We start from the raw sequence: 23,682 nt of genomic DNA, 5'->3' as shown, positions 1-23,682 counted from the left end.
GCTGCTCTGGAGCCAAGCCAGCCGCCCTTCCCTGCTCGGCCCAACCGCTGGGGCGCCAGGCGGCCCCAAGGAGCTGTGGACGCAGAACAGGAGTTCAGCTGGCCTCAGCTTCTCCTTCCGGCTGCCACAAAGGGCAGGGCCCCTCGGGGACCGGAGGGGGGCCTTTCCTGAGGGGAGGAAGGCTAAGCGTGGCCAGAGTCCCTGGATGGGCACCCCGGCCTGCTCTGCAGACAGCGTCCCACCCGCGTCTTGTTTAGAGTGAATCACTTGGAAGAGACCTGAAACCGTATCCTGCAGGAAATGAAAGAGCCAGGAAGAAACCAGGTCAAGCTTCATGGATTCAGGCCACCAGGAAGGCAGGCAACGAGCGCAAGGTTTATGGAGTATCTTCTCCACGCCGGGCACACTCAGCACATGTGAAACCTCGCCAAGGTCGGGCTTGACTCCTTTCACAGGTGGGCCAAGACAATACGTGAATGGCTGGTGGTTACCTAAGCGGCAGGTGGCACAGCTAGGATGCAAGTCCAGCTGTGCCCAGCTCCAAAGTCGAACTCTGTTCTTCATACCCAAGACCGTCAATAAACTGATCTGATGGTGGCCTCCAGACATCCTCGCCTAAGCCCCAACCCAGGAGCACGGACGCACACAGCATGGAAATTCTCAGAGGCTCCCTCCCTTGAAGAGGCAGTACAGTGTAGAGAGTCAAGAGCATGTAGCCCGAGTTCAAAACCCGGCTCTGCACTTACAAGCTGTGTGACTTCAGGCAAATGTCTTAACTTCTCTGTGGCTTAATTGCTTCATATGCAACATAGAACTGTGGATGGTCCACCCTCGGAGCTTCACAGCGAGGATGGAAGGAGGGATTCTGGGTAAAATGTTTAGGCCGGTGCTTGAATGTTGTAAGCGTTCGATAAACTGTAGCTATTATTGTTATTACTGTTACTATCCATGTCAACTCAAATGTCAAAGACCCAGCTCCTGTCACCAGACCTTCCTTCACCAAATCCCCTTGTCTAAACCCCAACCAAGGAGCAGGCTTTTCGGCAGGTTGCTACTCAGGGCGGTCCCGCAGAGAGAGCTGCGTCGAGCGGGAGGCGAGGGCTGGGTGATTGAAAATAAACACTCATCAGCAGACCACACACTTCACCTCTTGCCCCTCCCACCGGGAACAGCAGGAGGAGAGCACGCAGATTCCTCATCCCAGTTGCGTCAAGGCAAACATGTTTTTCTTCTTCAAGGGAGACGAGGCCACATGAAACCGAAGGCAGGCATCCCCAGACTACCACCCTGGATGTCACCTGGTCCCTTAGGCAGCCCCACCTGATACAAACGTGGGGAGGAGCCGGGAGCTGGGAAATTTGCAGATCGTCAGCGGTTAGGAGGCCAGGGGTGGGCACAGGAGCCCACCGGAGGGGTTCCGCGTGCAAAGACGCGCGAACACTCCTCAACTCAAGGGCCCTGGCCTCTGTGGGAACCACAACCCTACTCAACCTTCCCCCCAGGACACAAGACACACAGCCACAGGGCTTGGGGGACTCTAAAAGGAACACAGCGTCAGACACAGATGCTCACGTAAGGTCCCTGGAGACCGGACGCTCCTTCACCCGCCACCAGGACCACGCCCAGACCCTCTCAGGGTGGTGAAAGTCCATTTTCTTTTGAAAGACAAAAGCATCTCCCCCTTCCTCCTTCCTCATGGGCCTCTGCCATAATGTGTTTCTGCAGGTTACCCGTTCTAGTATTTAACCCACTGTCGCGCCAAGGAAGCCTCCGTCTGGGTACCCCAAGGGCCCCGGGTTGCAGCCACACTAAAATAGGATCGCACCTTTTAAAAGATATTTCCACCTCGCAGCCTGAAATCAGACTTCACCTTTCTCCCATCCTCCACAACCACCATGCTGGCCCTCTACACACACACACACACACACACACACACACACAGACACACACACACACACACACACAGACACACACACACACACACACACACACGTTTCGCTACCAGACTTCCCTAAGCCAGTTTAATTGAAAAGGCATGATTTAGGCTAATAGACAGCAGATGGGTTCGGCTGCAAAACGCAGAGAAGCATTTGCTGAACACGATTTACAGCAACAAGGCAAAACTTTCTCCTTTTTATATCTTTCTTCGAGCTCCACAGCCAGAACAGCTCAGCAGAAATGAGAGGAGAAAAAAAAGTAATTAAGTGTTTAATTTTTTAACAATTTTTAACTCCCTTTTTAATTGCTTTACATAAACCTGTCCTAGAATTTTACAGCCTTCAAATCTCTGTCTAAGTCTGGTCCTTGTTTCTGGTTTTAATTACAGGGAGGCTTGTCTGGCACATTAAATTAGAAGAAAAAAAAAAAAAGAAACACACACATGCACAATTGCAGAAATATTTTTCTGTTGGACTCCCAGCTGAACATCTAATATTTCAGCGTGCGGACGGGAAAGCTCGGCCTGGGAGGGCTTTGGTGGAAGGAAAGTAGACTAAGGGCTTCTGCAGCATTATTGCATCACCTCCTGAACTGTCTCTTACTGTTATTAGGATTGAGAGACCAGTCATAGGACAGCGTCTGATAGCCCACAGTGACCCTGGACCCCTCAGTTTTGCTCGGAAGGCTTCCCAGAAAAGCTGGGCGTGTGCAGATGTCTTGGGCTTTGGGCAGACCTGAGGTTCTTACTTCCAAGCCAGGCCATCAGATCTTCTGCTCACTTCTCAGCAGTCCATCTGAAGCAGGACAGGAACCAGTGAGGAACACAGCGTGCGCAAAACGAAGGAGATGGGCCCCCGCAGCGCAGGGTGGATGGGAGCAGATTCCGGCTGCGGGATGACCAGGAAGCTGCCCCTTTGCAGAGACAGCTGAAGCCGGGTCTGGACCTGCAATGACCAGCGGAACTTCCTGTGGTTTCCACTATGGCAGCCACTAGCCTCCATGTGGTGGTTTAAATGTAAAGGAAGGAACGTTTAATAAAATCTAAAATTCCATTCCTCAGTTGCACTAGCCGCGTTTCAACTGCTCCGTAGCCTCCTGTGGATAATGGCTCGTTAATATACGGTACAGCGTACGTATGGGGCATTTCCAGCTCCGAAGAAGGTTCTGTTGCACAGGGGTGCTCTGGACTCTTGCTATTGAAAGTGTCGGCGGTGTGGGCGTCCCCGGGGAGGTGGCTGGAAACGCAAGATCTTGGGCATCACCAAGGCTTGGAAACTGCCTCCTAACAAGGCCCCAGGTGATTTGAACACACATTCAGGGTCACATCCCTGATGCAATGTGGCTGACTGGGCCTGGAACGGAGGAATGGTCCGTGGATTCCCTTCAAGGTGTGATCAGAGGGTGCAGATGCGGGGTAAGGGGAGGCACGCCACATAACGTCCTCAGGACACAACCCCGCAGGGCTGAGGCTCCCCGGCTTGTGTCCATTAGCTCCGAGGCCCCAGACCCCCGTGGCAGGCCCTGCCCAAGCCTGCCCTGGGTCCCTCCAGGGCTCACGCTGGGAGGGCAGCTCCGGGGATGGGGCCAGGCCAGCGCGGGCTCCCCACACATGGTCATTACCTCCCGAAAACCCGGGAGTTATTACAATTAAAACACGTTGCAGGGGGGAGAGGGGGCGGGGGGAGGTCCCGTTAGGAAGGAACGCTGGGATTAAAAGAAATTAGGGCAGTTGCCATGGCGACACAGCCAGGCCGGGCCTACCCTGTGATTATTTCAGTGGGAACGAGATGCGGGCAGATGGGGCTGGGACGGGGGGTGCTGGGGAACCGTACCCAGCTGCACGGCTCAGATCTATGCTTTTCCCTTCAGACTGGGACATAGCAGCCCAGGAAATTCTCCCGAGGCTGATTCCTGATGGCGTTCCCGTTCTCTGGAATGACAGCTTATTCCGTGGACCATGGTGCCCCAGGAAGTCTACACCCCAGGCCTCAGTCTGGTTTCTTTTGAAACCAGGAAACTCCCAAGAGGTCCCCTGCTCTCATGACCTCGTGGGTGGAATGACCTGGGCTGGTTTCCTATCAGCTCAACTCCTGCGATTAGGAGACCTTCGGAAACCCAGCCACCCATTTCTCTCACCTGAAACGGGAAGCACAGGTGTGTGTTGGGAGAGGTCGGAGAAACAAGGGGTGAGGATGTCTTGGAAGGGGGCCCATGCTAATGTGGGAGACGGAGATCCGTGCCGGGGCCACCTCCAGGTACCAGCAGAGGATTGGGGTCCTTGCAGAAGGGGAAGCCTAGTTTGGTACAGCTCCAGGGCCTGCAGAAGAGAAAACAGTAATTAGCTCTCCGTCTCGCTGCTGGTCTCCTGGGGAGGCCCAGCAGCCCTGAGCAGGATGGAGAAGCTGTTTGGACACCTCTGGGGGAGCAGAGAGGATGGGCTGGGATGCGGTGATGGGGTGGGAGGGAGGGGGACCCAGTCTGCTTCTACAGGCCGCGCAGCCAGCAAATCCTCATCTGCTCCGGTCTCATTTCCTCTGATGCCACCTTAGTGGACTCAAGCCACAGGGAAAGGGCTAAAAGCACTAGCCCAGGTGGAGGGGTTTCACACATAGGGAGGTTGGCTTCCATCCTGAAGGTTAACCTGACCCCAGGCAAGTCCTTGGTCCTCCTCAGGCACCCAGGCTGGAGACCTTTGAGCTGCCAAAGCCGCGGGCAGGAGACCCCATCTCGGAACACTCTCCTCTCCCGGCCCCTCCCTCCCTTTTGAAGGCTGATTAGTTCCAACCCCAGAAACCACGGTCCCTCATCCTGACCTTCCGCAGAGCTCTCCCTGTGTATTTGCACCGTCCAAGGTGCTCCTACATGACATGCATGGCGGCGATGGTGGACCCAAGTGCGAGACTCGCCTCAGTCCCAGACTCAGGGAGTGAACCTGGGCGGCTCCGTCAACATCTCCAGCTCACTTTCCTTCCCTGCAAAAACACCATCTCATTCACAGCATCGTCGTGAGGATTTGAGACGGCGGACTTCACAGGGCTCTTCACAGCCTTCCCAATTTGCCCCAGTCCCGGGGGCTCTGGGGATGCGGAACTTGCGGTTTTAAAATCAGGACAGTCCCCGGCAAACTGAGACATGTTGGTCACCCTTCCAGGCACAGGGTGTACGTCTTGGAGGTCCAGCTACTATTGTACGTAGGGCCTTTGCTCCCTTGTAAAATTCTTTATACGTTGTAGGTATGTACACAAAAGTATGCATATATATATATATATATATATACACACACACACATACATACATGTGTACATACATGCATGTGCATTTTCCAAAGAGATAAACTGGGAGGTAATTATTCACATGTCAAAAAGAATATTTACCTGGTAAAATGATAAAATGTAGCATTCTTCTCTCTGCAAGGTTGGGACCACGAATGGGACTCCGTAGATGAAAAATTCAGAGAAACTAAGCTGATGGATTAGAAAGCGACGAGCAGTCCATTTCCTTACTGAGATCCTTTCATTTCTGGGTGAACCCTGCAGCATTTCTAGAAGATTCTTTTGCACCCAGCATTGCTGTCCTCTTTCTGGGGGGGAAGCCGAGCACACAGCCGCCACTGCCAGCCATTTGTCTGGAGAACTGCTGTCAGGAGTGGCGGTTTTCAAAAGGCTCCCGGGTGTGCGCAGCCCGGATGGGAGTTCTGAGCTGGCGTTAGCTTTTCATCACACGCGCACCCTGTTTATTTTTCTGCCCTCATCTCAGTTCAGAGAGTTCATAGACCGCCAGGTTTTAGCAACTCTGAAAGAAACTCCAGGTGGAGAGTTCACACACTAATCGAAAGCACCAATATCATGTCATCTTGCCCAAGGCTTTTTTTTTTTTACCACTTAGCTCTCAGAACAATGCGTAAGAGGGGATAGGAGAGAAAGGGCGGGAACGACAAAGGGGTCCCCATCCCCTCCCGGCCCACGTCCATCTTGAAAACCCAGAGGCACAGCTGACTGGTGCAGGCAGCTTGGCCCTGTAAGGGGTTTTAAGAAGGGATAGAGTGCCGCAGGGCAGGCCAAGTTGCAGTCCTATAGCTGCTGGGCCATCATCCCTGGCTCCACCACAACGAACCCTCAGCCTGGAGCTCCAGCAGTAAAGGTCAGCTGGGCGAAGCGTGTGGCACCGAGGACCCCGTGTCTCTCCACCTCCCCTCCCCTCCCCCTGATGCTCTCAGGTGCAGCCGGAGCCCTGTGGCTACAATCTGTTTCCTGAGCTTCGCTCACTCCCAGTTCAAACCGGGAAGAGAAAGGGCCCAGCTGGAAACACATCCTTTCTCCTTCAAGGTGAGGTGACAGCGGGGCCAGCACAGCCAGCGGGGAGGATATTAGAAGGTGCTGAAAAGGGAGAACTCTCTTTTCTGCTCGTTGGAGGGATCAAAGTCCTTATTTAATGAAAAGAAGGCAGATCACCTCTGTGCTCCCCGGAGCCTCAGCCTCCCCGAGGCCAAAGCAGCCCCAGGATTCCAGCCCCAGAGCTCCCGGCCTAAGGCTTGTATCCAAGGGAGCAGCAAACGGTCCACCTGCCCGGTAACACCAGGCAGTTGTGCCAGGGACTTCGCAGTGATGTCTGGTCTTATTAGCTCTGACTGTCATTTGGTGAGAGGTGCCCCCCGCATCTCCGAGACTAAGGCTCAGTCTTGTTGGGAAGAGAAAACTGAGCTAATGGATTCCTGAGCCCCTCCCCATACACCCCATCTCCATCCTACCTACTTCTTCCATTGAGTTTATCAAGCTGCTTTGAACTCTCTCTCTCTCATCTTTGACCTCTTACAGGAGAAGACGGGCCTTTTTTGTGTGCCTTTGTATCCCATGCACGCAGTAAGCACCGCATAATGTTTGTCTACCTAAACAGGTTCTTTACAGCTCTCCTACTATGTCTGTCCAGGGGGGACAAAATTTCTATGGTACCCAGGCCAATGCGCCAGGAATCCAGGCAGCGTATCCTGGCCTCTCCTTGCCCCTCACCTCTCCTTTTCCACCAATTTTCCTGAAGGAGGCCCTCCTCACACCAATTAACAACAAAAAAATGCAAACAAACCTCAGAGGAAGAAAAGTAGTAAAGAGAAAAAACAAAGAAACAACAACCGGTAGAAAAGAAAGAACGCAATGTGCAAGAGTCCACATAGACTAGGAGCTAGCATAGCCCAACTCCCCCCCACCCCACCCCAGGAACCAAACAGGAAATCTAGAATCATTGCCAAATGCACTTCCCCTCCATGCGCCCCCCACCACCCAAGGATGCTCAGGCCCGGCTAACCGGCTGGAAGCGCAGGAGGGTGGGGCTTTGATGGATTGATTGGCATTTCCTCCCTCTCTCTTCCCTCCTGACCTCTTGACAGGGTTTCTCGGTGGATGGCTGGTGGGAAGGGACGGAAGCCTCTTGCTGCCTCCGAGGAGCCACAGGGCTCCAGGCTTTTCCACGCAAGCCTCCCACCGTGCTGCCACAGAAGGTGGCGGGCAGCTGGTCTCCCTTGCCCCACTCTGCAGGGAGCCCTGTGACAGCCCTGGCTTCGGGAGCAAGACCTTTTGCTCTTAAAACAGATCAAAACTTTTGGCATGAAAATAAAATCTGTTCCAAGGAAGCAAGTTGTAACCCTTTTGGAGTAAAACGCAGGCCACGAGATCGAAGTAAAACGTCAGCAGAAACCAGAGCTACAGGGACCGTGAGTTCAAGTTCATTCTCCATGGGTTATTCCTTCTGCTCGGAGCACAGCCGAGGATTGCTCCCCGGCTCTGTGCTAGCTGTCTCACCAATCCATCGAGGGTCACCCAACTCTTTTCTATCAGGGGCCAGAGATAAATATTTTCGGCTTTGCAGGCCCCAGGGTCTCTGCTGCAAATGCTCAACTCTGCCATTATAGCATGAAAGCAGATGCAGACAAGACATAGATGAAGAGGCGGGGCTGTGTTCCAATAAAACTTTATTTATAAAAACAGGCAGCTGGCCAGACTTGACCTGCCCACGGGCTATAGTTTTCTCATTTCTTGGCAAAGATCGTGCGGACAACAGAGTAATATGATAGTTAAAGAGCATGGCCTTTGAAGTCAGGCGGACCTAGTTCATACCTCCGCCCAAGTCTTATTTATTAGCTGTGTTACCTTGGGCCAGTCACTGAACTCAATCAAGCTCAATTTCCCCATCTTTAAGATAGGATACTAACGCCTGCCTCATGGGGTACTGTGATGGTGAAACGGACTAACAAAAATCGCCTGACACTCAATGCTGGCTGTCAGTCATTCTCATCATGAGGGAAAGGAGGTGGGTGGCTTTGAGTCTTTCGTGGCTGGAAAAGCCTCTGCACACGTGGGTGACGAAGGTCCGCAGTGTCTTTCTGTGCAAAAGTTCATTTCCTGAAATTTAATATTCCATCAATTCTCTTCCTGACATGAAATCAGCGCTTGCACATTAGAATCATCTGAGGGGTTTTCAATCTCATTGCCCATGCTGCAGCCCGGGCCAATTAACCAGAATCTCTGGGGGTGAGACCCCCCACCCCGCACTCCCAGCCATCCAGTTTATTTTAAAGCTACCCAGACGATTCCAATGTGAAACCCAAGCTGAGACCCACTGGACTTCTCGGATGCAGAGAACACGGAAGAGTTCTCTCTTCCTTCTTGCCCAGGGTATGGTCCAGGCACGGGCAGCCTCAGCATCACCTGGGAGCTTGTGAGAAATGTAGACTCAGGCCCCACTCCAGACCTGCTGGATCAGACCCTGCATTTGACAGAATCTCCAGGGGTTTCCTGTGCGTATCCAAGTTTGAGGAAAACCAACCTATTCCACATGGGCCCCAACAGACTTGACTCATTATCAGAATCCCTTGCAAAGCTCAGAACATTCCTAGACCTCATCACCAACTCACTGAATCTGAATTACCATGGGTGGCCCAGGGCTTGGTACTTTCCTCCAGTATTTTATTTGAAAACGTCCAAACACATAGAAACGTTATACCTGCATACCCACCTAGACTCTGTGACGTCAAGATGCCACTATGTTTCATCACACATCTAGGCATTCATCCGTACATCGACCCATCTTACTTTTTAAACATATGTCAAGGTAAAACGCAGACAGCAGGCCCCTTCAGCCCTAAATATTTCAGCATGTACGTGACATCGCTAATTTTTAACAAGGTTTCCTTGATGAAGCTATTCATCTAGCGACAGTCTTTTTCTCTGTCCAGAAAGAACAGTGCTTAAGACTTGGTAAAAAGCATTCCTCTCCCTCCTAATTTTAAAAAAGGGATACTTCAGCCCCTCTCGGCGCTATCACTTCCAGTATTACGAGAAGATTTCTGATGTTTGACCTACTTCCACATTGCTCCATGAATCCCATCTCCTTTTCCCCTTGGTAGGACGTTAGAAGACAGTCACTCACTATTATCTCTACCGGATCTCTTGTATTTAACTCTGTTAGTCACTGCATGCTCCAGAACCTCCCCTGGTGCTTTCCCTCCAAAAAGCATCTCCTGCCAAAGCACTGGATCTTTTCAGCAGTGCATCTGTGGAAACTAATAGCCTTCCTCTGCACTTTCCAATTCTGTAGCTGAGAAGCTGTGGAAGAGGCTTAAGGACAACACGCTATATTGCTGCTACTTCCAGGTTTTGGAAAACCATGGACCAGAGAGCAGTGATCTCAACTATACCTCTGGTTTCCCCTCCATCTTGGGTTTACTTGGACCGTTACCCGCCGAATACAAAACTCCAAACTCTGTCATTCAGGGCTGATGTGAACCCCAAAACTTATCAGAGATGTTTCTGCTAGTCTAACCCGGAAAGGAGGCTGGCCCCAGGACACAAGGCAGGACCATTCATTCTAGTCAACAACTCAAGCGGTTTTAGGAAAGAGGCTCTGCTATTCCAATAGTGCACTAGCCCTTAAGAATCTTTCAGAATCTTAGAGGTGGGGCTGCAGTTAGAACCAGCCTGCACCCTTCCGATCCTCCCCAGGCACTCAGTCATCAAAGCCCTCAGGATAAATTAACCAGAGTGATTGCCCAGTCATTGCCCAGTGATTTCCAAATACTCTTTTCAACAATCTACCAAAAGGCTGTCCCAGAGTCTGAACACCACGCAACCACACCAAGTCGCTCTGTCTTACATAACATGATAAAAGGGCCAAGAATGAGGCAATAGTCACTCAGCATTTTCACCTACAAACCTAAAAAGGCCTGGGTTCTCTGACCCCCACCCCGGCCTGCTTCATGTCCAGACCACCCACTCTCTGTTTGCAACTGTTCCTCCACCCTTGAAACCTGACACCCTCCTCTGTAGGAACCACCCATGTTTAAACAAATAAATATTCCACAGTAACCAGTTCCCCGGTGGGATTCAAATAAATGTCCCAGGAAGGAGTAAGGGGGGAGGGGGAGGGTACCTGGGCCTTCTGTGCAGATTGCCGGCCTCAGAGCAGCCTTGGGCGGGGGTTTCGCTGCAGCCATTGGGTGCGTGGGTGCTTATGTCCAAGACTAGCAATGAGACCCACCCCCCAAATCGGGGAGGGACTTCATGGGCTGAGGGGCTCTGTACGTGCCTCCTGGGGAGGTGGTGGCTGCTGGAACTCCGGGAGGAGCGGCAGGGATGGTGGGCAGCGGGTGATCAAAGAGGAAGACGCCCCCCAAAGCTGTGCAGAGATCCCCTCTGAGCTCCGGGGTAACTCAGCCATAAACCCTGAATTCCCACTGCCATTTGGGAGGGTGGAGGGTGGGTGGCCGAGAGAAGAAGGAATCGGCTCTCGATGACTCAGAAACGCTTAAATATAACCCAGAGACTCGCCTGCAGTGAGGAGGGCATGGGTGGAGAGAAGCGGGAGAGACCCACAAGTCCTTGCCTCTGACTCAGTGGAGAAAACCACCGCGCGTCCTCGGTTTCACGGAACACGGACGGCTGGGAGTAAAGGCTCAGCTCTGTCACGGGTCGGTTGGTCCACAGAGTCACTAATGAAAAGGATTTTCAAGCGTATCTGAGAAATCAGAGGGAAGACGACAATTGCCCCATTGCCACTTTAAGAGAAACTCCAGGGGTGGCAGCCTTCCCCCAACCCCCAGTGGAGGGAGGAGAGGCTGGCCCTCCCTCCTCAGAAGCTGGCCCAGTGGGTTTATGGATGGAGGAAAATGTGGACCAGACCGTGCTAGAAAGCTGGCCGCACACCACTAGTGCGTAAGGAAGAGAGGGGGGACGAGGGTGACCACGTTTCAAAAATAAACACAAACCCCAAAATAAACACTGTTAATGGAAGTGACTAATCAAGGGTGTGCTGAACTTGGTGGTTCTTGATAAGATACAGGGGGAAATGCACTTGGAAAAAATAACAGATTTTTTTTCTCCCTTTGATAAATAAAGCAATGGGGAGAGGGCAGGGGGGTGATGAGGGTTCATGCTTGTTTCAACCTGGCAGCAGAGGTTTCTCAATCCTGACGCTGCAGACATTTGGGGCTAGATAATCCTTTGCAGTGGGGGCCTGTCCTGTGCATTGCAGGACGTTTAGCAGCATCCCGGCTCTCTACCACTAGATGCTTATAGTACCCTCCCCTCAACCGAAAATATCTCCAGACTCTGCAAATGGCCCCTGGGGTGCTGGGTAGGGGGACAAAACCACCCTTGGTTGAGAACCAGTGGTTTCAAATCAGGAGCACAGCTGAGTTTGAAAGTCACCTACAGGCTCCTGGAAGGCCTCAGAAGGACCAGGCAGCTGGCCAGCAGGAAAGGGATGTAGCGTGTCATGCATTTGAACATTCGCTGGTCATTAATGCTGTGCGCCAGCAGGAAGCCACCCCCTGGCCTCCAGATCCACACGTCCAGAATCCTGTGGGTTAGGGAGACCCTAAGATTTAGCCTGTTAGCAAGTGGGTACACAACTCTACTGCTTCCAAAGTTCTCGAAAAACTGTTGCCATTGGTCTCAAAGTTGCCTTGGCCGGGAAGGTGAGTGACTCTGGCCCATTTCACAGAAGAATTCTGCAGAGAAAGGACATCAGGGATGCCAACTGGAGTCCAATGGGCAGAGCCAGCTGTGTCACTCAGGTCCAAAGGGAGCTGCAGGGGGGCCCGTGGGAGTCACTTCTCAGACACCAAGTTTCTCCTGCAAGACAAAGACTGATGCGAGGGCCAGGGATGGGAGAGGGTTTTTAAAGACACAGAAATCCTTTGGCCACCCACAACTTTCTCTCTGCCCACCAAGTCTCCTGTATTTAGCACAGCTGTCCCTTTGCCAGGGGAGGGGGAGGGTTATCCAAGTCCTGTAAGCAAAGCGTCAAACACCTCCTGTGCCATCTTTGCTGGCGAGCGCCTCCACAGGAACCACCTTTGGTCCAGGCTGCCCGTTTCCAGAAGAGAATCGCATCCGAGGTCATTCTGCACCCATGCAGCCTGGCCTGCTGTGTCACGAGTCCACGGGCGGCACACATCCCCAAAGCGGGTATTGGCTGCAAAAGGGCTCTCTGTTGGACTCGCGAATTTTTAAATGTCGGTTGCCTGTGTCACTCTGCAAGACGGAAGACAGCTCCAGGTGCTGCTACCTTGCCTCCGTAAGCTCTGCCCAGAGATGGGCTGCTGGGCTGGAGGGGAAAAGTGATGGACGGGGACGAGATGAAGAGAGGTGAGAAGGTTACTGGCGGGTACATCCTGCTGCGAGTCTTCGCCTCTGCCTCTCCCTCCCTCCAGCCCCAATTCTAGAAGCTACCTCCCCGCCTGGCTGGGCGCTCTCCTCCTCAGCAATCTGCTTTCCACCAAAAAACAGTGTTCTAAATAGAGCGGAACCGAGAATGGGACGCAGCCCGGATGAAGCCTTCCCCACCCTGGAGAGCCCAGCGTCCCCGGCGGAGGGCTGGCCCACCCCCAGTGCCTCTTATTCAAAGCATTCTTGACCCTGGAGCGCCCAACCCTGACGGCAGGCGTGAAGCTACCATGGACGGATTTTGCGTCTGCAGCACTTGGCCTGGACTGGATCCTTCCTCCCTCCTAGGCTTTCCGGATACCTCCTCTGGCCTCCGCTCCCTGCAGGTACCACCCTCTAGGCATCCGGGGAGCTCTGTTCCAGGTGGGGACCAGAGGCCCGACGCATCAATGCTCACCATCAACTTGCCGAGGGAGGTTGGGTGGCTTAATTGATCCACCTGAACCTCAGCATTCCCCAGACCGAGGTCCACGAACAGGGACCGCAGTCTCTCATCGCATCGGATTGTTGAATACTGATTTTTATTAAGTTAGAAACTCCCATTGCTCTCAAAGGGGCCTGGGCGCCAGGCTGGGGGTGGACCTTCAGACATAGCTCCTCCTGTGCTCTGGAGAAGTTCCACCCAAGGCCCATCCCCACCAGGCGCAGAGCCAGCAGCACGTTTTGGGATCGAGGCTCGGCACGTGGTTCTGTGCACGTCACTCATTAACACACACGAACAGGATTATCCCCACGCCCACGCCAACCAGGTTTTATTAATGAGGGTCTCACACCCCCTGGAATAAGGACCCTTCAGCCCTCAGAAGGCAGGGCCGTGAGAAAGCCCACGTCCTCCAAGGAGGAAAGTGTCTCCAACATCCTCCAAGGGGCAAAGGGTCTCGCTTCGCCCTTCACCACGTCACCAACTCGTGACCCAGGTAAAGCCCAGGACAAGTGACCCTGTGACAGCTCTGGGATGTCTCTGGGAGAAGGTTTGGGAGTGGCAGTTGGGAAGGCCATTTGCAGGCTGGGGCTCACGGGGAAGCTGTGGGGGGTGGCAGAGCGCACCCTCCCCCCCCACCGCCCCTTCCTGGTGCCGCCCTGAGTCCAGCCTTAAGGACTCCAAAGCCAGAGCCAGCCCGTGTCTTGTCCGTGAGTCAGCGCCGCTCCGCTTCTCAGGGCCTCTCTGAATTCAGCTCCGTCAAGAACACCAATTCATCCAACCAGGCAAAGGCAAGGGATTTAGAAAGTGAAGTGAACTCACGCAGAATGTGTTACCCACACTGACCACTGTCCGCTTAGCGTGTGCCTTCCTTTCCTCTGTCCCAGCGCAGAAGGAAAACAGGGCAGGGGGAAATGAGGAGGGGGGGGGATTAAAATATGCAAATAGGGGCCCTTCATAACAATGCATTTCTAAACAAGTAAACAAGAATCATCATTGTTCCAAGTTGCTTGGTTCTTTTTTTTTTTTTTTTCCGCCGGTTACATCTATTTCAGAGCTAGGAAAGAATAAGTTAATCCTCTCTATCTCCTTTCTTACAAGTCTGGTTCAGAGCCCTGGAAAAAAAATTAAAATGCTGAAACAAGGTATTTTTTCCCCTCTGGATGAACTGCTTTACAATAAGCTACCTGCTGGGGTCAGGAAACCTGAGATCAATGGCTTTCTGCTCCCACGAAAACCCACAAGGGGGATTCATGCTGAAGAGCTTTCTCGGAGAGACGGTCACCCACACATAAACCTTTGTATCTGTTCCAGCTTTTCTTTGAAACCATTTCTCTCCTCTGCTTCACCTCCTTCCCTCCTTCCTTCTCCCCGGAGAACAGCTTCCATCCAGGGCAAGATGCCCCCCGCCATGTCCTTGCCTTGTCTGGAAGTGAAGGGGTGATGGAAGAGACGAGAGAAGGCAGGCTTGGGGGGTTGCTCCCAGTGCCCCGAGAGGGAGCAGAGTTTCTTTACTATTAGGTGCGTGGTGCTCAGAAGGGGGAGAAACGGTCAAAGTCAAAATAAATAGCCAACGGAAATAGGCAGCCCCTCCTGGGAATGGTAATTGCCCAGAATGAGCGTTTATCCAAACACATGAGGAAAATGGTTCCTGTTGAAGGACCGGGCTAGGAACACTCCTTACTGGAAAGGAAATTTGTTTACCACATCTTATTTGTTCCTTAGTTTTTAATGCTGTTCTGGCCCTATGTCCTGTAAACAGACCAGCTTTTCCATTCTCCGGCGGTGCCAGGAGAGCTGAAGACAGAACAGACGAGCGGCTGCCAGAATGCTGAGCGACTGAGGTCTCACAGCTTCAAGAACCCACACCCGGCCGGGGGGCTGAGAGAGGAGCTTGTTGGCCTGCAGTGGAGCAGAAGGGTGTGATTTGAAATCTAGGTGTGGAAATGGGGAGAAGGCTGCCTGGCTTGTGAGATCAGCTCCCTTCTCTGCCCGGGTAGAGGAGGCAACAGGAAGGGCTTCAAGAACCCAAAGTGTACGTCTGATTGAGCATTCTGTACGGCTTTCTCAGTCAGTCGAGGCAACTGAAAAGTTCCGGAGAGAACCTGGACTTGGGGAGAAAAAACCTGACTGGTATTAGAGTCAGATGCAGCTGATGAGGTGCTGAGGGTCCCCAAGAAGGAGAATCACTGTTCCGAGGGCTAGTATCCAGGGGTCATCATATACACGCTGGGCTGGCAACCCAGCTCTAGCCCCAAAACCAAACCAAACAACCAAAAGGGCTCCCCACAGCTGGGGAGGTTCAGCGATGCCTTGTTCACACTGGGGAAACGTAGATGTAGTGGCGGAGTTCACATGTGAAGTCTCCTACTACCCAGGCGCAGAAATCACGTGAGCCCAGAGTCACGGCAGATGAGTCCATACCGTTCCATGGTCAGAGCGTAGAGCTAAGAGCCCACATTTATCAAGTGCCGCGTCCCTGGCGCCGTTCTAAGTGCCACACCTGCAGTAACTCATCTAAACCTTGCAACCACCTTACGAAGCAGTTTAAAGGTGAGGTTAAGTTACTCCCTGGAGGTGTCACTGCTAGAGGTCTGGTGATGTCCTAAGACAGGAACCTGAGTCTCTGAATATCTGCATGAAAAAGAGCAGCCTGTTTCCACCACAGCCAACTCACATCCCCCTGGAAAATGAATGAGAAAGAGGCATTAGGTAAAACAACAGAGATTTGGGGCTATTTTGTTACACAGCAGCCTACAGTGACTAATACAGCTTGCACAGAGAAACTGTAACACTGCCCTTAGGGCAGGGGCCTTACGGGGTGTGCTCTAGGGCAAGTCACTGAACCTCCCTCACCTTACTTTCCTCACCTATAACAAAGAGGTCTTAATACCGTCTCACAAAGTTGCTGTGATTCCAATCAGAAGCTTTGGCAGGAGCTCTTAAAACGTAAAGCGCTGTAAGACGTTGGGCTGTAGTCTTTCCTGAACTGCCTGATTTTTCTTGGCCAAGTGTCTTGGCCAAGACATCTCTTGAATGTCTGAAATTGGTCTTGGCGACCAGAGCCCACAGATGACACCCACTTTGTCCAAATTCTAATTTTACTCATTTGGACAAAGAAGAGGGGGTGGTCTTTGAGTTCTTCTCTTCCCCCAAAAGGTGAAACTTCTGCCTACCTTTCTGCTCTCCCCCCCACAGAAGGGTTGGTTAATCAGATAGCAAAGGGGAACAGACTCTTCTCTCCCTGGGTCTGCTTGCTCTCAAATGGTGCCTCTTCCACCTTGGCTTCTGTCCCCCAGAGGTAAGCCCTGGAACCCAGGAAGTCCCTCCCCATGAGCAGGGGACCTGCTCATCATATCCAACTTCTCTGTTTGCGACTTGCTGGAAACGTTCATGACAGGGTGAAGAGCAGGCAGCATTATCCACCCAGGTTCCCCAGTAATACTCACTGTGAGTTTATCTGGCAAATGCGATTGATGATTTTATGTGTGCCATTCTTGTCTGACCAGACTGTAAGATCCGGAAGGCAAAAGCCCTCTCATATGTGTTGTGTTTTTCTTCTGTATTTCTCCCTATTAGACAGTGTGAAATTCCTTAGAAATTCTGACCTAAACTTTTGATTTTAAATTTCTCTTTCCTACCTTAAAAATCACCCTAACTCTCAGAGAACTGGCAAAAACCAGTCATATTCTATTTCAAGAAGAGATTCTGCAGGGAAAGCAACCAAGCAAGGAACAAACACATTTTCTCTGCTGTTCAGAAAACACTTTATTAATAGGCAGACAAAAAACAGGCAACCGTAGTGGTATACACAGTAACAGCTCACTAATAGAGAAAGTCAACTCAACATCTTCCTTGTATATCTACCAGGTAAAAGCCACTATGATACAACTTAAGAGCTCTGAACTTCAGGCGTCCAACGACCTTGGCATGAATCCCAGCTCTCATATATAAGACTTGAGCAAAGCCATGGATTCTGTACATCTCTAATATCTGAGGATGAAATGTCAATTGCAGTGCCTGCCATGTGATGCTGAACATTATTGGGCATTTTAGGGATAAATTTCAAAGTGTACGGAGTGACCCTGTTCCTGCTTTTATGACAGAGAGACAGACAGACAGAGGAATGTTGGGAGAAACAAGTTTAAAACAAGTTCGGTATAAGCATAGTAAATGACATATAGAAGGTGTTCTGGTGAGGAAGGAGGGAACAGCGTTTTGGGGTACCTAGCCAGTGCCAGATGCCTTAAGAGAATATGTGACAGAGGGAGAGGTCACAACTGGTTGAGAGGGAAGAAGAAACCCAAGAAGGCGTCCTGGAGCAGGGAGCGTTTGAAATGAGTCTTGAAGGATTAACAGCACTTCAGTAGCCTGGTGGCCCAACACAGATCTTTTAAAGCATAGACTCACCAGGAAGGATTGCCAGAGGATTAACACTCATGCTCAGTTCAATCAAAAATCACCACTGGAGTGTGAAAGGGACTTTCTCAATTAAGCAATTCCAGAACATTCCCATCTCTTGACTGCATGAGCAGTGGTGGGGAACTGCCCGTCATATCCGGGTGGGCTGGTAAGACGCCTTCTCCACGGACGGTGACCAGGGGCCTGGAAAAGGGCATCGGGGTCTGACGTGGAGCAACGTACCTCGGTGTGCTGTACCCCACAGTGGGTGGGTATTAGCGAACACCGCCCAGGAGACCCGAGTACCCTGGAACTGCAGCGCTTTAGAACAGACTGAAGACGTTTACGGCAAAGGGTAAAGAACGCGCCATCTAGTTCAGTTTCACTGCAGCTCATACGTGGAAACTGGATAGACTGGGTGGCTGTCTAGCCCCTGGAGGTCTGGCTATCTCACTCCACGTGGTCCCGACCAGGGTTCTTGGCTTTCCCCAATCGACAGAAATTGATCAGAGGCCAGACAAGAAATTCAGGCAAGGCTCTATTGGGGCCCCTGCTGCAGCAGTGGGGAGCAAAAACAAGTAGCAGGTCCCCTTGATTGTTCCCTGAGGGGGAGGGTGAACTTGGTCCCTTTATGGGGTGAGGGTAGGGGCGTGTCCAGGGGTGAGGCCGGAGCGGTGGCTTAGGTGGCCTGCCCACCCCTTTGGAGGTGCTGTGTGCAGGGGGCATGCGTAGTGTCCCGCTTTTGCTCCTGACACCCTGTTTTTCACTCTTCAGAAACAGGCAGTTGGGTTTTTGGTCTCTTTGTGTCTTGTTGTCCAGAACTTGCCCCGACTGTGCAGGCGCGCAGTTATTTTTAGTCCCTTATAGTTTCTTTGTACCTTGTTGCTCAGGAGTCGTCTGTCCAGGTGCCAGCCCTGCAGCAGAGGGTCCCAGGTCCCAGGTCCCAGCCTGTCTCTCATGGGGAGCGACAAGCCTGATCAGTTCATCTTTCAGCACATCAGGCTGAGACCATGTGTCACCGCGAAACCACTTAGAAACGGGAGATCTGTACCTTTTTTCCAACGGCTGTGATGATGCTCATTTTAAGTTTAATGAGGGGCAAGACCTAACTTTTTGAAGAGCTCACGGCTAACTTTTTTTTTTTTTTGCGGTACGCGGGCCTCTCACTGTTGTGGCCTCTCCCGTCGCGGAGCACAGGCTCCGGACGCGCAGGCTCAGCGGCCATGGCTCACGGGCCCAGCCGCTCCGCGGCATGTGGGATCTTCCCGGACCGGGGCACGAGCCCGCGTCCCCTGCATCGGCAGGCGGACTCCCAACCACTGCGCCACGAGGGAAGCCCACGGCTAACTTTTGAAGAGCTCAAGGATGGAGGAGACGCCCAGGGACCACCTGAGCCACCGCACCGTGGTCATGGGTAACCCCCAGGGCAGCCGGAGTCCTGAACACAGGCAGCTTCACATCCAGGACAACAAGCCTTCCACATCGTGCTCTCCCCGCCTCTCCAAAACCCAGGCCTGAGCTACCCTTACCTAGAAGGTGGGAGTCGGGGGCAGGCAAAGGAGGAAGGAAAGGAGAAAGAGACGGAAAACAATTAAAAAAAAAAAACAAACCCTTCTACAGAACCTGGTAACCTGGAGTACACGGTGATCAGCGCTGGACAGCATACAAAAGCCAAAAGGGAGGTCCCAGGACAGGTCAACTTAAGACTTAATATTTGCCTTTCACTAAGCAAACTAATAAATCCACGCAGAGTGGCTACAGTTTTAGCCACGCAGAGCTCCCAGTTTTTATTTATTGGTCAAAACGGCAGGTGGGTTTTTTTCCCCTCCCAGTCACCCCCAGGTAAACAGCAGCCCCCCTTCCCCTCTCCTGTCATCAGTCTGTGTGTCTGTTTGCCTTCTCCCTCGACAAACTCTTGTTCCGTACAGCTGACAACAAGGGCAAGCGGCCAGGAAGTAGTCTTTGGTCATGGACTTCCCAGGACAGCCCCGTTTTGGGCCTGTGCAGCCAAAGGCAAAGGCTCAGAGAGCTACTTGTCAGACGTCAGCTGCGTCAGGTGAGGATTAGAACTTGACACATGGGAGGGACCTTGGAGGATCGTCAAGGCCACCCACTCCACCCTCCCCTCTCCCATTTTATTGATGAGAAAACTGAGAGCCGGAGAAAAGGCTTGAGTGATTTATACATGATCTTGGAGCAAGCTGAAGTTAAGGCAGGACTAGAGCCAGAGAGGAAAAAAAAAAAAAAAGCAAATCTTACCTACTGTATAGCACAGGGAACTCTGCCCAATATTCTGCTTCCCCACCAGGTTGAGTATCATCCAACCTTCTCTCCCAGTTCTCTCCCAGTCTGCCAAAAAGGGTGACCTCCCCCAGGCCTGGACCATCCCTCATCTGATGTGGGAAACAGGATTCCTGCATTAGTCAGAGGTAGATCTAGATAAGAGTGATGCTTTAGACCACTTCCAGCTCTGGGAATCTGGGATTTGACGTGGATGAGAAGATAAGAAGAGAGAGAAAAAGAGGAAATTGTTGCTTTTGGCACGGCAGTGGGACTTCTTCTGGAACCAATGACCGTGTGTGGGAGATAAATGAAGGAAACATCTGAAATGAGTCCATCTTTTAAAAAAGAAAAATGACACCCCAGGAGCTGGCTAGCATTCCTTCAATGGCAGTGAAGGCAAGGAGAGTCAGAACAGGGGCAAAACCCAGGTGCACAAGGTCGGGTCTTAACCTCTCCACGTGTGTAACGAGAGAGTCCCTTCTAGGTGTTTGTGTGCCCATCTCCACCCCGACCGGTGATGACCTTCTGGGGTCACACCACGCAAGATGAGCGTGATTAGCTGAAGGCCCGTGTTCCAGGGCTCCAGCAGAAGAGGTGGAGACTTGATGCCCTTGGCAAGAAGCGACAACTTCAGGATGGCATATGCCAGCTGAGAGCCTGTCTTTAGCGAACCTGAAAAGAACCTGGGATTTGCCTTCAGATGGTTCTCATGTGTCACGAACACCCCACGCTGGGCTGGCACAACCTTCTCCTCCTTCCCTGCTACCACCACCAAGTTCCGCTGCCTTATCCCAGATAGAGCCAGTGTCTGGAAAGGTAAGGGTGAGCTGGGGGGGGTCCCATTCAACACTATCTGAGTTGAACTCAAAGGTTATCTAGGAGACTTCAGACAGAAAGTACACACTTAGGCCCAATTTACATGCCCCTGATATTTTAAGGGACCCTAGAGTCCCAAGGGATTGCAGGAAGTCCTGCAGCCAACTCCTTCCCTCTCCAGACAACACCATCCCAAAGGTACTTAGCTCTCTTAGTCTCTGTCTAGCTAAGATGCAGAGTTTTCTTATTGGCTTCGTATTCTACACAGTGTGTGCTTGTATGACACGCGTGCACACACACACACACGCACGCACACACCATAGTCTTGTTTCCATCGTTTCCAGGGGCTGTATTAGTTGTTGTTTCACCATGAACTGTTTTGTTCTCAATGGAAAAGATTCACTTCACCTTTATAAGTAGGATTGTACGGGAAAGGAATCCCTGGTACCTTGAATGCCTGCCATGCCCACCTGTCCACAGAACGCTTCTGAAGGATGTGGTCTCAGCTGGTTCTTTACAGCCAGGTTTTGATTCAGTATAATCCAGTCCTGCCACCTTGGAAACAGCTGATGTGGTCACGATCGGTTGGTGTGCCTGGTCCATCTAGAGGCTGCCCGGTGGCCAGTGAAGTGGCCAGACGCAAGGGCTCTGCATGGCATCTGGCCAAACCAGTCAAGAGCATCAGCCAGTTACAGCAGATGAAGGAGAAGCAGAGGCAAAGGTCATCGAGTCTCCAGTAGGGTGACTAGTTGTTCCAGTTTGCTTAGGACTGCCCAGGTTTAGCACCAAAAGACCTGCATCCCAGGAAATCCCTCAGTCCCGGGCAAACTGGGACAGATAGTCACCGTCAGCTCATCACCATGGAGTCTCCTAGAATCAGGACAGACAGTCACCATCAGCTCATCACCATGGAGTCTCCTAGAATCAGGAGCAGAGGTGCGGATGCTAACAGAAGATCAAGGTGAGCATGGTGGTTCAGTTTTGCTATCCCTGGAAACCATCTACTGAGACTGGGTATCTTGAATGACGTGGGCTTCTTGGGAAGGCCTGGGTGGGCCGCTGCCGAGCAGACTGTTTCCTTTCTATCAATACGTTGTTTCCATGGCAACCTGAAACAAGCCAGCATTTACAGAGGTGATATAAATGGGTCTCTTTTCCTTAAAACCCGAAGGAAGCTAACGTGACGGGCGTGTATGCAGGTCAAGGAAGGAAGGTGAAAGCCCACAGACAAGCTTCCCATTTCAATAGCACGAAACATCCCTCAGAGGTTCCTCTCATTTGTCTGGTGGTGAATCTGAGACGCCAAGATGGACCCCACTGCTTCCCTGACAAGACACTGACATCACTAAATGGTCATACATGCACAGCATCTACAACCCAGGGAGCACGTATACGTCTGGCTTGAATTCTTGTCACAAAGGCAAGTCATCCATTTGCTTCGGAAAGAGAAAGGACACACACCTTTGGCTCTGCATTTTGGACAAGGTTGAACCACGATCCATCTCCAGGAAAAGTTTTCAGCCACATATACGGTGGCTACAGAGTGAAAGGAACAAACAGGACTTGTGTGTCATGGGGCCCCATCTATGGTCGGGTGTAGGTGTCACCAGCACACACGGCAGGGAGACGGTCCTCAAGAAACACCATCAACTCTGGTTGCTGGATACTCTGTAATGAAGCATCATGCTCTGACATGGACCCCAACTGCCCAGCGGGAAGGAAGAGAGTCTTCACAGTGGACCGTGCATCTATGTAAACAGAAGGCGTATTCGTTTTCTGCTCCTCCAGACGCACCCCTGCACGCGATCCAAACCAAGGAAGTTGCACGTGGGGGACGCTGGCCTCCGGGATCCAGCTCCCTGCCGAAGCCCCCTCCCACATCGTAGCGTGTTAGAGTCTGAAGGATTTCTGCACAGACGCGCAACACTCTGGAGCCTGTGGGGGCCAGATCCCACGTGGATGAGAAGGGATACTATTCCAAGGCTGCTTGTACGGCAACGTGCAAACACCGGCCTCTTTAGAAGAAGCAGGAACGAAAAGTAAGATCCCACTGACCTACGCGTAGGTAACTATTCACTCTGTATCTGGGCGGGAGATGACGGAGCGGACGAGAAGAACTGCTGAGTCCAAAGGCACGGCAGATGTGGTGCGTGCAGGGGCAAGAAAGGGGGAGGCAGACAGCCCTCTGCTTCCCGAGGACTGGCACAGGGGAGTCTTAGGACCAGGCACCAGCAGAAGAAACGTTTCCCACCAGAAGGAAGAAGAAGGCCCAGGATCCTGGCATCTTCTTTTTTTTAAAATTTTTTTTATTTTTTGCGGTACGCGGGCCTCTCACCGTTGCAGCCTCTCCTGCCGCGGAGCACAGGCCCCGGACGCACAGGCTCAGCGGCCACGGCTCACAGGCCCAGCCGCTCCGTGGCACGCGGGATCCTCCCGGACCGGGGCACGAACCCGCGTCCCCTACATCGGCAGGCGGACTCTCAACCACTGCGCCACCAGGGAAGCCCCTTGGCATCTTCTTTAATTGTAGGTGGCCTCCAGGTCACGCAGGTCAACACAGACACTCTCTTTAATTGTAGGTGGCCTCCAGGTCACGCAGGTCAACACAGACACTATTCCTTGGGGCAAGGGTCTTTGCTTTCTCCTCAAATGTCTTCTCCAATCCAGAAGTTTCTTTATTCTCCAAAATAAGAATTCTCAATCAAATCCAGAGCTCTTGCCTCTTAGGAGATGGTCCTACCTTAGCCAGGTCCTGCGGTGGTCCTAGCGGCAAACTTTGGCTCCACTAAGGTTCCTGGTGGGAAGTGTGGGTGAAGAGCAACAGCTCTTTACCTGTCCTGCCTTCCAGGCCTGTGGACCAAGAAACAGCATAACAGTGAGATTCCGGCTTCTGTCCTTTCAACAGATGTCTTTCAACAATGAGCATCACCTTACTGCCTTTAGTCCAGAATGTTCTAGCTACTGAACAGAACATACACTGCTTCTAAAAGCATTATTTTCATTAAGGAAGAAGAAAGGCCAATTTATACCATTCAAGGAACTCCCTGTATGCTGAATCATGGCTGGGAACCCTCTACACAAATCTCACCACTACACGCATAAATGATT

At 52.0% G+C, this 23,682-nt stretch overlaps 1 long non-coding RNA gene across 2 annotated transcripts in view; it reads right to left on the bottom strand.

Moving 5' to 3' along the window:
• Positions 1-216: 216 nt before the first annotated feature.
• The window catches only part of LOC137212422 (uncharacterized), a 172,172-nt gene continuing 148,706 nt past the window's right edge, over positions 217-23,682 (bottom strand). For both annotated transcript variants that reach the window (XR_010937507.1, XR_010937506.1), the window contains 2 exons: positions 5,313-23,424; positions 217-4,910 (listed from right to left, as the gene is read on the bottom strand). This is a non-coding gene — a long non-coding RNA (uncharacterized lncRNA). The remainder of the gene's footprint in view (positions 4,911-5,312; positions 23,425-23,682) is intronic.

The sequence above is a fragment of the Pseudorca crassidens genome, chromosome 19, assembly GCF_039906515.1.
Source record: "Pseudorca crassidens isolate mPseCra1 chromosome 19, mPseCra1.hap1, whole genome shotgun sequence".
Taxonomy (NCBI): Eukaryota; Metazoa; Chordata; class Mammalia; order Artiodactyla; family Delphinidae; genus Pseudorca; species Pseudorca crassidens.
Note: the sequence above shows the minus strand (reverse complement) of the source record. Positions and strands in the feature narration are given on the sequence as shown.